Here is a 16,769-nt window from a genome sequence, read left to right as displayed (position 1 = left end):
TATTTTTTATATATTATATAAAATAACTTTTATTTTGTATGCGATTAATCACTATTAATCTTTTCCCAGCCTTAAGAAAAATATTTGACAAAATCATGCTGTGTATGTATTTTGCAGTGTATGAACTATTTTTATAACATTTATTGTGTTGCTTTTCCACTGTAAAAATATACTATATTAATATATATTTTTAAGTTACTTTAACTTAACAAATGAAGTTAAACAATTTAAACTTGTTTTAAAAGTTATGTCACCTTATCACAAGTTAAAACTTAAAGTTACAAAGAAATTGAAATGACAAACTGTAATTTTTTTAAGCTATTTTTTATCTGTGAGCTTCATTATTATTTTTTTTAAATGTATGTGCCCTCATAATCTTTAATCAAAAATGCCAATCATCTCCAGTGGCAATCATCTCCACTTTTTTCGAGGGTGCTTGATGCAAAGTTTGTCACAACATGTATGTAGCCCGTCATGTGTGTGGTTCGTAATTTCAAAATATGTGTTCTGCATGTCGAGTGAACCTATGTGCATCAGGTGTCTTGTCAAAATAAGTGCCTGCTGCAGACGCGTCTAAAGGGTTTATGATAAAAGAGACGCTCGCATTTGCCAGATACTCGCATAATCTCATGCGTATTCAAAGTTTACTGTTAAGTGAGTGTCTTGCGTGTATTTTGTGAACGTTAGCGTCTCTTTTATCATAAACGATTTTGGCGGGTGTGCAGCAGGCACTTATTTTGACAAAACACGTGATGCACATGGTTCACATGATGCAACAAACAAATATTTTGAAAACGCAAGCAACACACAACACTCCGAACACTTATTTTGTATTTGTGCCCCTCGCATAAGCAGTCACGAGCCACCACTGACCATCTCCCCTCCTCAAACGATCTCGCTTTACTTCTGGTCATGTGGTATGGCAGGTGGGCGGGGTCCAGGAAAAGGTCGCACCGATTGGTAAATAGCAACATGACCCAACTTCAAATTATCCAGTCGATTCTCAATGGACAAATTCAAGTCCATATCTTTTTTCATTTCAGAAGCCGTTTCACTCGGATATACGTTACAACCGGGAAGATAAGACAATCGCTACTTTCATTTTATGGTGACATTAAAATAGTAGGTTGAATTGTCATGCATAACCAAATTGCTTAAACTTCAGGCTGCAGTTTTTTTTTTTTCAGAGTATGGTGCTGCTGGATGTGTGTTTAAGCTTGAAAGCCTCAGTACTTAGTGACAATGCATTACAATTCAGCAAAAATTTTTATATAAGGAAAGACAACAGTGCTTCAAAATATGTGTATATACTGGCATTCTCTATAAAACTCATGGTTAAAGAAAAAATTCAAAGTGTGTGTGTGTGTGGTAAAGATAAAGCGGAAATAAAAAAATCATCCAATTTATTTCATTGGAGAACAAATTCTTTCTAAATTCTTTTACAATTACAGAAATAGTTCACCACAAAATTGAAAGTATCTTATATTTTACTCACTGTCAAGCCATCATAGGTCTATATGACTTTCTTCTTTCAGCCAAACACAGAGTTATATTAAATAAACCTTTTTAGCTTTATTATGGCATTGGAGTGCCCCAATTTTAAAGCCCCAAAAGAGTGCATCCATCCATCAAAAACTAATCCATACAGTTATTAAATGTCTACTGAGGTTAAGCGAGGGTTTTTTGTGAGTAAACATTTATATGTCAACTTTATAAACTACGGCTGTGCACATGTTCACAAGAGAGTTTAGGTCAGGTGAAAGGTGAAAGGCTGACGTCTGACCCAACGTTACAAAAACCCATGCCTTTACTTCAGAAGACATTTAATAGCTGTATGGATTAGCTTTGGATGGATGGATGCACTTTTGGGGGGCTTTAAAATTGGGGCACTATTCAATGCCATTATAAAGCTAAAAGGAGCCAAGATATTATTTAATATTACTATAATTAATTTTTTATTTTGGGGAAGACTATTCCTTTAACTGCATAGTCTCAATAACATATAAAAATGCAAGGCTTATGGATAAACAAACATGAATTTAGTAGCATAAGCAAATGATAAAAAACTTTGCTATTTGCATTTAGCAATGTATTTCACCTGCTGTCTTCATTCCTATCAGATCACTGTTTACTGAAGGACCAGAACAACACTAGAAGCAAAACATTTTCGAAAGTACTTCAAGTGTCTTTATAAAAGCAGAAACATTGAAGAAAGCCTTTTCACCTTCATCCCACTCGCACAGGTTCAAAATGTCAGCGCTGAAGGTTAAACAAAGATTATGCTCTGTGTGTATTTGTCGAGCGGTGTTTGTGTATTGCTACAAACACAATGAATCATCACAGACAGGTACAAAAGCCTCCACAGCAACATATATGAATCTTTCAGCGAGAGAAAGATGTTGAACTGTGTACAGTTGTCTATTCTGCGTGACACAACACATCATCTCTGTCCTGATATTCTACACCGAACAAACATGTACGGTACATCTACACAGATGCCCAAATGACTGACAGCTGATGCTGGTGATGGCACCAGAAAATGACCCGGCTGTCATGACAGCGTCACGGCACTATTCAGACACACAGCTTTACTGACACCTACAGTAAATGTCGAGGTGAAACTTGAATTCTTCACTCAGAGAGAGGCTGACAAAACTGTAGCATTGAATTGCTATATATCACTGAGCGGTCTGGGTAGATTTATATGCTTTTCATGTTAAAGACAGATGGGACATTATCAAATTATAAAATTTACTGAATGTTTGTCTGAGATCATTTGTAAGAAATTACATATATTGGAGGGACCGGTATGACCTTATTGGGGGCCAGATTATTATAGAGTACAGTAAACCAATAAACAGCCACTGCACTCTTAAATGCTGGGTTGTTTCAACCCATGGTTGGGTAAAATATAAACAAACACAGCACAACTGTCCATATTTACCTCAATCATGGATTGAAATAACTCAGTATAGGGTTAATTAAGTCCAACAGTTAGCTTTGTCAATTTTTTTCACTACCATTGTTTGAAACACTCTAGTATTAACTAACAACCACCGAGAGCATTCTAGCACCCACATAGCACCATGCTTACACACTTCCTGGCCAGGATTTCGGGTGCGTTTTCCGCAAGTCGCATTGATCGACCTCATACGTCATCGAGGTTCTCACATTTCGATAGTTTCATTCTTACCTTGAAATGTAACAGTTGCTTTTCATCACAATGTATGATTTTTTAACTATTTATTTGTATGATATAGCTGCAAATAAGTATTTGAACACCTGCACTGTAAAAAAATTCCGTAGAAATTACAATGGTATTGCAGCTGGGTTGCCGGTAATTTACCGTAGATTAACATTTGTGTTATTTACTGGCAAGAGTTTGTTCAAAGATAAATAAATTATAAATATTAACAAGTCTTTATCTTTACAGAATAAAACTATACAACAACAGCCTCATGCAAAGCATTCTGGGAACCAGAAATCATCATCAACCTTTTTCTGTTTTTTGCTTCAGATTTTGTTTCCCAGAATGTTTTGCTTGATGCTGTTTTTTTGGGTTTTACTCTGTAAAGACAAAGACTTTTAAACGTTTAATGTTCATTTAACTTTGAACAAAATGTTGCCAGTAAAAAACATAAATTTAAATCTACGGTAAATTACCGGCAACCCAGCAGCAATTTCTACGAAATTTTTTTACAGTGTGGCTATCAGCTAGAATTCTGACCCTCAAAGACCTGTTAGTCTGCCTTTAAAATGTCCACCTCCACTCCATTTATTATACTAAATTAGATGCACCTGTTTGAGGTAGTAAGCTGCATAAAGACACCTGTCCACCCAATACAATCAGTAAGAATCCAACTACCGTACTAACATGGCCAAGACCAAAGAAATGTCCAAAGACACTACAGACAAAATTGTACACCTCCACAAGGCTGGAAAGGGCTACAGGGAAATTGCCAAGCAGCTTGGTGAAAAAAAGGTCCACTGTTGGAGCAATCATTAGAAAATGGAAGAAGCTAAACATGACTGTCAATCTCCCCCGGACTGGGGCTCCATGCGAGATCTCACCTCGTGGGGTCTCAATGATCCTAAGAAAGGTGAGAAATCAGCCTAGAACTACACAGGAGGAGCTGGTCAATGATCTGAAAAGAGCTAGGACCACTGTTTCCAAGGTTACATTTGGTAATACACGAAGACGTCATGGTTTGAAATCATGCATGGAACGGAAGGTTCCCCTGCTTAAACCAGCACATATCCAGGCCCATCTTAGGTTTGCCAAAGACCATTTGGATGATCCAGAGGAGTCATGGGAGAAACTCATGTGGTCAGATGAGACCAAAATAAAACTTTTTGGTCATGATTCCACTAAACGTGTTTGGAGGAAGAAGAATGATGAGTACCATCCCAAGAACACCATCCCTACTGTGAAGCATGGGGGTGGTAGCATCATGCTTTGTGGGCGTTTTTCTGCACATGGGACAGGGCGACTTCACTGTATTAAGGAGAGGATGACCAGGGCCATGTATTGCGAGATTTTGGGGAACAACCTCCTTCCCTCAGTTAGAGCATTGAAGATGGATCGAGGCTGGGTCTTCCTACATGACAATGACCCGAAGCACACAGCCAGGATAACCAAATGAGTGGCTCTGTAAGAAGCATATCAAGGTTCTGGCGTGGCCTAGACAGTCTCCAGACCTAAACCCAATAGAGAATCTTTGGAGGGAGCTCAAACTTTGTGTTTCTCAGCGACAGGCCAGAAACCTGACTGATCTAGAGAAGATCTGTGTGGAGGAGTGGGTGCAAACCTGGTGAAAAACTACAGGAAACATTTGACCTCTGTAATTGCAAACAAAGGCTACTGTACCAAATATTAACATTGACTCTGTCAGGTGTTCAAATACTTCTTCGCAGCTGTATCATACAAATAAATAGTTAAAAAATCATACATTGTGATTTCTGGATTTTTTGATTATGTCTCTCACAGTGGGCATGCAGCTACGATGACAATTTCAGACCCCTCCATGATTTCTAAATAGCAGGGTGTTCAAATACTTATTTTCCTCACTGTAGCAACTCACCAGCAACCACACAGCAACATGTTAACACACATAGCAATGTGCTAACAACTATTTAATTTTATCCAACCATGGGTTGAAAATACCCAGTATGTTTTAAGATTGGAAAGCCTGGAATATAGTCTGTTTCTTATGTGTATGCGAATGTGCACGCACAGTCAAAAGCACAGCCTTGCAAAGTATAGTTTATTTGACTCACACATGTACACACAGATGTTCGACACATGCGCATTGTGACAAAATGCGACAAAAAGCTCTCCTGGGCTACAAACTATGGCCCTTTCCCAAATGGCACACTTCCGGACTTGTGGACTTCCTCAGAGTCCACACTTTGATGACATCATGTAGTGCAGAGCTTAGGGACCCTTGATATGAGTCCCTGAGGGCACACCGGAGTCATATTATGGGACAGACTTGAGCATCATGCCGGAAATAGGAAGATAAGTTGCCCATCAGTGTGAACTCCTTCCATCCATTGTCTGATTGCTCTTTCGCAAGAATTTCTGTGTTGTAAGGTCCGTAAAGCTTGCAGCAGTGCAGGCTATGCCGAAGGTGCAAAGGGGGCGCTGATGAGCACACTTCGGAGCGTAAAAATTAGAGATGGAACACCCTACAAACTCGTAGACTAAGCAAGCATGCGCATTTTAAGGCCACAAGACCGAAAGTCCACATGAAGTGCGCCATTTGGGACAGGAAAAACAGTTGAGTAACCAATTCGTGAAACTGACACGAAAAAGAAAGCTGCGGCAAAATGGTGGAAATACGTGACAATGACACGCAAAAAATTGCGTGACTTTTTCACGGATTTTGTGAGATCAGGTTGAGCATACACTACTCAGTTTAAAATAATGTAAAGATTTAGTTTACTAATAATATGCACTAAAAGAGAAAAAGTGGAATTAAACGTGAAATGATATTTGCATTACACAACATGTCACTCTTAAAAAAAATGGCAGACAAGCGTACAGTATGAGCAATGCTAAATTTGACTGACTATGCTCTCAACATCTCCTGTACTCAAATAATATCTCAGGCATCCCAATGAAATTTTGAAGACACACTTCAAACATAACTTATCCTGCCAGAAACCTGACTTGATATATGATGAGAGTGAATCATTTGTCATAAACCACTAGATGTTAGGTGATGAATGGAGTTGTTAAAGAGATTCAGTGCTGAAGAGCAGACGAGGAGAAGAGAAACAGAGCAGTCGACGGCTCTGAACTTTGATCCTAAAATAACTTTAGTGAACAGTTGAAGAAATGGACTTTGGGAAGTGCTGCTATAATCTCTCCCAATGCAGAAGGTACAGTACATGCACGCACACAGGGTACAAAGTACACAGAGATGTTGTTTGTTTTTTCATAGTTCAAGAGACTTAATGGAGCTATTAAATATATTTTAGTTTACAAATACTTCAATTTAGTTATTGTTTTAGCTCAGCTTGTCATAGAAAAGATTAATCAGTCAGTATTAATTAAAATGTATATGTAGACTGATTTTATGATTTTATGGCAGGGCAGATATATCACAACTGTATCACACATGAAATCTGTACATGAACATATAGCTTGTATGTATTTCCTTATATCAGGTTTCATAATAGTAATGTACTGTAATCTCATTACTGTCCAAGAGAAACAATTAAGATATTGAAAAGATCTCATTGGTTCCTTTCATATTGGCACGCTGCACCTCACAAATCAATAAGGGTGATGATAAATGCTATGATTGCTCCATCATCAAAAATGGCCATTTTAAAAATGAAATTACAGTCAGTAATGGTGCCCAAAAGCGTCACGGGATGAGTGTGTTGTGTGCTATTATAAACCTGTCAATGTGAGTTTGTTATATAAGCGGTGAAGCAGCCAGTCACAGCAGCGGCAGCCTTCTGTGAAGATCAGAAATGGAGTGTGTAGAGAAACAGACCGACAGAGACGTCTGGCCCCGGTCTATCTGACCACAGACTAAGCCCAGCCTAAACCAGAGGACTCCCGGGAGCTGTCAGGCAGCATGTTTAAAATAACAACAGGCTTTTTGAAGTCTGCATCACAGCTTTGGAATATACTGTACAGTATAGAGATATATTATTTAAAGTTTGCTTTTATTCACTTTAAGAGAAGTTAATGCGTTAGCTAACATGAACTAACAGTGAACAACACATCTACAGCATTTATTCATCTTTAAAATATAATGCATTTATCAAATACATCCTTATTTAAAGGTGTAATTAATATTTGTCTGCAAATTTTAAAAGAGATGTGACCAATGAAATATAATGTAAATAAAATATATGAAGCAGAAATTTCACAGAAACAAAATTCCAAATAAAGAATACAATATAAGCAGACGTATTGTTTGTGTGCAGACGTCCCAGTATTCCATGAAAAAATAAAGCGTATGTTTTCAGACAGATGAAACCTGCATCGCCAGTATTATGACTACATGATATTCCAGTGAGTGTTACTGGTCGTGTGTTTATTTGTATTCATTGCTTTCTCTTTCTACACAAACACAAATTCATAGGCTAATGAGGGCAAATGTTTAAAGGGAAAGAGGATATAAGTAGTGTAAAAGTCTAAATTCATATAGCATTTCTGAATGTGGAATTCTTGGCTATGCACATGCACATCAAGGCTAAAAAATAGGATATTGTCCGTAAACTTGTGCAACCGAAAAACAAGTTGTTTTTAAATGAGAGACGGCATTGTGTAACACGCTCTACCAAATCTTTTATTGTTCCAGACAAGTGTTGTGAAAATTAAGTGAAAAACCTCCTTGATGGTGTGTGTTCGGGGCGGCAGTCAGACAGTTCGGCTGAGCCAGAGTTTAAGAGGATGGTAATTATGGTAAACCACACTCACCCTTCACACTCATATTTATAGAGCACCATCAACACGGCCCTGTTTTTCTCCACAAGGGGAATTTTCACCAAATTCCTTTAGTTTTGCACCCAAAGTGAAACAAAAGTTATTTCAGTAGCTGTGTTTTAGATTCCAGTGCTCTGTTTAAAGGACACAAGGGCATAGTTATAAAAAAATACATTTGAAAGGGGGAATATCCGCGCTTTGTGTATGAAAGGTTTGTGCTTTGGTGAGACGACTTTATTTTGTGGTTTCATGGGTAAAAATGACATTTTAGAGCATCAGCAATATGTCACTAAAATATTCCCTTTTGGATGTTTGAATGACATTAATCTGATGTTTTTGACAGGGGAGTCTATTCTTTCTGGCTCTGTTTACGCTGGTTTCAATCTCAAAAAGTTAAGATAATAGTGCTTCAAATTTGTTTCACACAGCCAGAATGGGAATCATGGTTGCTTTGAATGGCCAAGGACCGAGAGGCCATATGACTGACACGAAAAGCAACCAATCACGTTGTCGCTCTTTGCTTCGCATCATGTTTAAAGGTGAGGAAATGTTTTCACAATAGATGGGTGTGCAACCTATAAACCATTCATTCACGAACGTTTCTGAATATCATAACAACAATGGCAAACACTTTAAAATATTTGCATTAATGGCAAAACTCTTGGACATCTTTTAAAAACTTTATGCCATGAACCTTGCATGTTTGATTTAAAACACAATGCTTTTTAACCATGCACACTTTTACATGGCTTGGCAACATACACATGCTTACTGGTAGTGATGGGGACGAGACCGCCTATGCCGAGTCCGAGTCAAGACAGAGTCTTTGAAGGGTCGAGACCGAGTCGAGGCCGAGTCCGTTGGTTTTTAAATACAGTTGAGTCCGAGTCAAGACCGAGTCTTTGAGGAACCAAGTCTGAGTCGAGACTAAGTCCTTTAGGAGTCAAGACCAAGACCATAAAAACATGTCAGCTTTCATATTCATGATTTAATATCACCCCAGTTAATAATCAACAGTTAGGCCTACAGACTAAGCTAGATTGGGAATTGTGTAGAGGAGCAGTCTAAACGTCTTTATATGGACTATGCTTTTACTATCATTAAAAAAATCCCTACCACATGCATCATCTTCTGCCTATTATTCTAGAGATAAATAAACGGCTCTGATGGCAGTATCTTTGCATTGCACCATGGGATGTCATTTTCAAAAAAAATTCCGTCAACATTCCATTTTATTATTATTGTTATGTGTTTTTTTATATGAACATAAAAAATGCGTTGGTCTCGAGGACCCTCCTCTCACAGTGGTCCGAGACTGAGTCAAGACCGAGTCTTTGAAGGAATGAGTCCGAGACGAGTCCGAGAAAGCAGAAATCGGTCTCGAGACGGGTCTGGAGTCACTACTTACTGGGAAAGACAAATTTATATAAAATATGAAGTCTAAATTAGTCAATGCTTGCCCTGACCTTCACCAACTTAAAAAGCATTTTTTTTCATCTCAGGCTCAGCACCTCTAACAGGACTGTGGTTCCCATTCCCAGACCAAGTGACCAAGAGAGTTCAGAGAGTAAGCGGCTGTGACTCGAAGCAAGTCAAGGATCAGAGATGTGCCCTGAGGACAGGATCAATTGTCAAGAAGAGCTGACTGGAGCTAACACACACAGACAGGTCTCATCAAAGAAACATAACATGACCGTCAGAGCGGCTCTAAATCAAGCCCGAACCCAAAAAGTGCCAAGATCGGCCCGTGTCTGTCAAGTTGACCCCATCCTGAACCTGCCCTCGACATATTCAGCGAGGTGAAAACCTCTCAAAGTTTTTATTTTTCTCATCCGCCGTTTCTAAAGCGCAGGTGGGGCGGTAAAGGAAGCGGGCCAACATTTGCTTTTTATTGAACCGTTGGAGCTTTTAAGTGCCGCTTAATTGAAAGAACCTGAATGTTGCAGAATCCAACATGTGTGGCACAAATGAGCAAAGTGTAAAATGTAATGACGGGATATCCGGGTTTGTTCGTTTTGGGGTCGTGATGAAGGGGGTCTGCTTAGATGTGGTCCTTCATTGAGCGAATGACATATGCTACTAACTAAAGGCAGCCATTTTGTGATCCCATATGGTGCCACATATGGGTCCCTTGTAGGCATTGTGCTCGTATCAACCCAGTAAATCTATCAAAGTTTTGATCTGGTGGCTGTAAATGCCATTTAGCAACTGTATAGCTCAGTGTTTGAAATTAATGCTATAATACATTCACAAAAGCTTTAAAACTGACTGAAGACAAAACCTTTTTCATGTGTTGGTCCCTCACTTGTAAGTCGATTTAGATTGAAGCATTTGCCAAATAAATAAATGTAAATATAAACTTATACAGAGATTTTGAACTTTGATGTTTTGGATATCTGGATAGTAGTAATAAAGCAGATTCATATGAAAGCTTTCAGACTTTAATAGGTGGCACACTTTGATGTATTGCTATGAGTTTGGCCACAACTGCACCTGTGTGTAGTCATAAACTGTAGCATATATGGTTAAAGTGGAGCAGTTTAGCCATCATTAGAACCACAAAACCATTTAGCAAAAACCTATTTGATGGGAAACTTCCAGTGACAAGCTCGAAAATATCAACCTAGCTGTAGTTTCCCTGGTCTGGTACACCTCTGGAACTCCCTGTAGGCTGATTTTGTGGACTGACGACCATAAGACCACATGATAACCCATCTCTCATCAACTGCACCGGAGCTCACGAATAAGAGAAAAATCACCCACTCCTCTTGATACGACTTCAGCTGAATAAGGTTTGTAGCACTGTCCAAAGAAATACTTGAGGTCTGAAGTGTAAGCAAAGGGACCACTAACAACAAATAGACAAGAGGCAGTCTGTCTGTGTCAATAAGGTGCACGCCACACTTCTGAAAATACAGGATAAAGAGTTCATACCATGAGAACTGTGGTTAGATGCCAAGAATGTAAAAAGTACAGAGGACGTAGCTCCGAGATGGACTGGTGGTCCAATTTACAGAAAAATGTTGAATGGGGTGGTTACAGGAAAAATATTATTTAAAAACTGCCATCTTTGAGCATCTTAATAGCATATGTACGTTTTATCTGTCACAGTAATTTCTTCATCCTTTAAAACAGCTTGAATGTAAGTCAACACCCTTACCTCATTTAGTATACACAAATCTATGCATATGCAAATTAGTCCAGCTCAGATTTACAAATGCAACTATGTTGATATGATTTGTTACATGTTTGTGACGTTTAATCCACATGAATGAGACCAAAATTCTCAAATAGGGAATGAGACCAAAATACTGAAAAACAGAAAATACTCAGCAATGGTACTAAATGATGAATTTGCACATGGCTTGTATTAAAACATTAAAAACACTATATACCAGGGCAAGTCATTTTTGTCTGATTTAAAATTAGCATAATTACTTTAAAACCGACTTTCCACTGATTAAATGACGGCCGATAAACCGAAAGGAGATTTGGAAAGGGGCTGCATGAGGTGCCAACCATTTGTGGCTATGTAATTTTCAAATATCCAATTTGAGCTTCGGATGCATTAAAAAAAAACTTGTCCGACTACATCACATGTGACACGACAACCGGAAATGATGCATTTCACTGTGTTCCAATCAAAACACTGTGTGCGAGGTGAAAATTATGAATCCTTTTTTTGTTTAACTTTATCTGTAACACTTGAATCCTTTAAAAACTATTGATTACTGATAAGTGAATTATAAATATATTTTAGATTAAAGGCTCTTGCACTGGAATGAGCTCCCATCTTGGCACGGATTTACAATTAAACTGAAATTTCATTACGACTGCCTCTAGGGGGCGAACTACGACAGTCGTGTCCAGATGTAGTGTACAATGGAAAGGCAGTTTAGCCTATATATCTTTAAAACATTAAAAAAGAAAACAAAGTGCAAATTTAGGGATTAGTAGAAGACTGGCTATATATTGTGAATTCTTGAAATGTAAAGATTTATGAAAGTTAAACAGTTTTAAAGCAACGCTATGTAGTTTCCATGTAAAAATGACTTACAGCTCCCCCATGTGGTTGAAAAGCGCAACAGTGCCTGGTATCAGACACTCTTCTGCAGGCAGGGGGAGGGGCGGGGCTGTGTTTCCTACCTTCCAGCGCCACTTTCAGAGTGTGCTTGTAGCAGCTAGGAGGCTGCTCAGGTTGCAGCAACAGTACAATTTGTCCAGTTAAAAGTTGTTCTATCACTGAAATAATTTAAGAGACATTATTTAAAAGTAAAAAAACTACATAGTGTTGCTTTAAACAAAAATAAATTTAAGAGCTTTACATTACGGTAGTGCTTTACAATACATGTGTTGATTATTTACACTTGCACTTTTTTGAGCAATGTTTAACTATTTCCATTTGGCTCTTTCAATGTTAAACTGCAATTGTTTTTAAAATATTAAAAAAGAAAATAGGACTTTTCAGTTATTAAAACGCAAAGTACTGCAAAGAAGATATCTGCATCGTTTTTTGATATATGACCTATAACAAAAAAGTAACAAAAACAACATAAGTTATAACATATTTAATAATAATAATAATAATAATAATATGTATAATAGGTGAAAGTAAAAATTTATAAAATGTAAAATTAGAGGTAAAAATTGGCATCATATTTACATTTTAAAAAATCTGGACGAGTTGATTTTCCCCACAGTGGGACTTTAAATAATTTATTAATGGGATTTTACCATACTTTTACCGTAACCAAATAACCCAAATAACCCAAATAGTAAAGAAATTGGACTGAAAGAGAAACTACACTGACAGATTACAGATTTCAAAGCATCAACTCTATGATGGCATCCTACTAGTGTCTGTTTCACCAGTCACAACTGAGGCAAATATTGACTGTGGAGCTGGCGCGACATGTCATAAGTAAATGTGGGTTTTCAATTCTACTTCTGTCGTTTAAAGAAGGTGTGAGGTGAGCCGGGCTGTGGCCCGCATCCATACGGACATCTATACATGCAACTATGGGCCCTGTATATACAGTTTGACTGCTGGCCAGAGATGAGGGTTAGCCTGAGTCTCCTCTGTTTGTTGTTCAGATTTTTGCTCCACGGATGTTGGCAGGTAAACCTGTGCGTTACCTGAGATGTTCTCTGCCAGTGATCAAAGCCGTCTGCCCTGGCACAGGAGCCCCACAGGGGCACGTCTTAGGGCCGGTCTGAAACCACGTACATGACTAATAGCTCTGGGCTTTAGGAGACTTTGTAGAACTTTGGTGTGAAGAGCAGTTGACCTCGGGGAGATGGCAAGAGCCTTAGACACTTTCTCAATAACTCCTTTTCACAAGTAGCAGACCGACTGTACAGAAGGGAGAGCCGAGAAAGCATCGGCCCAGTACGCTCTCATTACCTGCCAAATCTACAGGGGACACCACAGTTAAGGGCACGTGTGAGATTGTGGCCATTCTGTCTGTCGGTTTAAAGGGTCTCGGCGTCTGAAGAAAGAAAAACAAGGAAGCAAGGTCCACGTTAGTCTTTTGATCCGTCTGATCTACAGGGAAGAACAGAAAGCGCCACCACTCTGCCTTGCTTCCAGTCCTACCAGATTAGAGCTCACTGTTTTAAACGTCTTATTATTCCAGTCTCTTTGTCCCAGTCCTCCTTCCCTAATTAGCGCCTGTTTCCTTTCATTCCCAGTCGTGTCTTGTTCCCACCTGTGACATACAGAAAAAGTGTGAGCAGAAGAGAATGATGGAATGAAGATGAGAAAGCCAAAGCGCTCGGCCCCACAACGCTAGAGCGGAGGGGAGGATGAAGGAGCTTGTCATGTCTCATCTGTGCTTTGGATCCGGAGACGCGCAGCATGGAAACACACACAGACTTGCGCTTCTGTGCGACGCGCTTGCCTTTGAAAGAAGAAAGCGCTGTGGAGGAATGAAATGGGAGGGAGAAGCGCAGGTTTCGTTGCGGTATTAGGTATTACATTGTGACCCATATTTGTCCCAGTGTATAATTCAAACACAGAGGTGTCCTAATGAGTCTCTCATTACTGCAAAGGCACAAGAAACATCTGAACACCTTTAAAGTGAACATGAAATCTAAATTGGCACTGTTTATTTTTTTCAACACTCACCCCTGCACTATTCATTATTCCAAAGATAAAATGTTTTATTTCATTATTTACTTCTTATTGAATTGAACATCATCTAAGCGACACAGGGTATGGGTTAAAGTTAAGAAATAGCTAACTATCTATTGTTTTAGGCAGCTATTGTAGCTAATGCAAAATCTTGACTGCATTGTGCATTGCATTGCATTGTGTAACTTTTAGGAGAATCTCTTTTACAGAAATGCAATATAATATCCATATACATGGGAGTCGCTGCCATATTTCTACAGTAGCCCTAAATCGACAAACTGCTCTATAGGGTTCATCCCAATTCAGGGGCTGTATCCTTCTAAAGGGCTCGTTTTAGTTGTGCGTGGGTCCTACGGCGTAGCCACTACAGCGTAGGTTCCGCGTTGGTTTTTATTTACACTTTTGCGTCGTCGTCGTCGTCGTCTGCGTCGACATGCAAACACACGCGCAGACCGCTGGTAGGCAGTATCCACAAGTGTAACCACAGTAGCAGTGCGACCGTCAAAGAAGAAGCAGCTTGGCAAGTTAACCCACAAAAAAAGAAGAAACAGCAACTTGTTGTGTATGATTTGAGAAGACCAGCAATGATGGAAGTAAATAAACAGCGACTTTTGTTGCAGTTTGAGTTAAATCACTCCTCAACTTGGCTCATCTTTGTTTTCACCATCGCAAACGGAAATACCTATGACGCAGTTTTTTTACCTGAAGGGAGGGGTTCTGGTGGACCAATCACAGTGCTTGCGGTCCGGGCAGAACTGACGCGCTGTTTGCAGAGGTGCACGTCAGGCTACACAGAGCTACGCACAGGCTACGAATAACCTATGGAGTAGCTATGGCGTAGAGCTTACGCACGACAATAAATCAGGCTTAAGGATGCAGACTTTAAAGGCGAGACTTGGTTTTTGAAGGCTGCAGCCTCTGAAGTCGACAAAGCGAACTGAAATGAGGCGGCCTAGCCTACGAAGGGAGTTGTGTCATTTGCTGTTCCCAACCCTCTGCATCCTGTCAGCAGGACACCACAGAAGAGACATTACAGACTTGAATTCAAAATTGAATCTTGGGATAGCCAAAGCTGTGAAGTATCCGTCTATGGATCCTTGGTTTCAGGGGAAATGATGGCCGTATTTAGAGGCTGCACGTGAAGGAGCCCTCAAATTGGGACAGCCTTCGGTGACCTTACTGGCCTTCAAATGCGGCCTTTTGGGGAATTGGGATGCACCCATAGAACGCGTTTCATCACTCTGTTGTTTCAGACGATGACATCTTTGTCCTGTGGCGGCTACAATCGTTTTTCATCTATGCGTTTCGAACGGGAGGGGTGAGCTGTGGACTTAAGGCTGGGGTATACTTTTTCCGCGTCCAGCTCGCATGCGCACGCGTCTGCGCAGCTTTCCGAGTATAGTCCCCGCGGCTACACGCGGAAGGCCGCTTCGACACTATACGCAATACAAATGATTTCTTATTCAAATTATTAGTCTAACAGGCCGTCAGGGCAGCACTGATTTGGCGACATTTACAGTCCATTAAAACATTCGGTGAAGAAAAGTAACTGATCCACCATTGCAAACACAGTTTAGAACAAACAACGAGACAACAAAGAACAGGAATCAAATAAACGTGCTCCACAGCTTTCTGTTCTTGGATGAAGTAAAAGTTAAAGAAGAAAAACGATAGTGTGTGTGCAAATGCTGTCTATTTCCTTTGTATAATTGTTTATAGTGGAGTGTCCTGTCTAAATATTTTCACGCGCATGCGCTGTTGTACGCGCACTGTACGGGCACTGTACGAAATGGACGTCATGCGGACGGCGCGCATACGCGGACATCCCTAGTATACTTTCGGCTTTAGCCGTTGGTTGCAATTCACAATCTCACCAATAGATGCCGCAAAAATCAACACGTACCTTTAATACAGATATAGATAAAACTGCATAATTTAGTGTCATTTAACATTTACATAGTAAAGGTTAAAGTAACAGTATAAACAATGATAGATTTGATAAAGAAATATATATATATATATCAAAATGCTCTCAAGAGTGAACATGACCTTTAATGGGCTATTGTTAAGGTTGATAACAATAAGATGAAGCTATAAAAATCATTCAAAACTGAATGAATTTGGGATTGTTTTGCATGATGAATGATAAATACATGTTAGGCTTTTGCTGATGTACTCTTTCATGTCCATGATGCTCTGAAACTGATACCGACTCATACGGTAGTGAAGTCGACAACTCCTTTAACAATGTAACACCTTTTCCTCTTGTCTTTGATGAATATACCCAAAAGTGTATGTTTTTCCTTTTTGTATCATAGCAAAACATAATCGTCTATACATCGATCTTTTTGACTGTAACACTGCAGCACGCAGGCTTAGAATCAACATAATGTCATCATTATCATCTGTTAGTGTGGAGGCTAATATAGTTATCTTTATGTTTACGGAAATAAACAACGGTAAAGTGAATGGCTCTTTAACCTTCATGTCCCAAAAAAAGGGAAATGTGGGATCTGGAGGGGTTTTAGGAGAGGAATCGTCCAATCAACTGCAAACAGTATACTGTAAAATAAAAGCTTCATAATGCATTTCCATTTCCTTTGAGTTCATGAACTATTCAACCGAGGTTTGCTGACTCATAACATTTATAAACATATCTAGTACTCAAAGGCATATTTTATGAGCAAT

This window comes from Paramisgurnus dabryanus, chromosome 16 (assembly GCF_030506205.2).
Source record: "Paramisgurnus dabryanus chromosome 16, PD_genome_1.1, whole genome shotgun sequence".
Lineage (NCBI taxonomy): Eukaryota > Metazoa > Chordata > Actinopteri > Cypriniformes > Cobitidae > Paramisgurnus > Paramisgurnus dabryanus.
The sequence above is the reverse complement of the archived record's forward strand: the minus strand, read 5'-3'. Positions refer to the sequence as shown.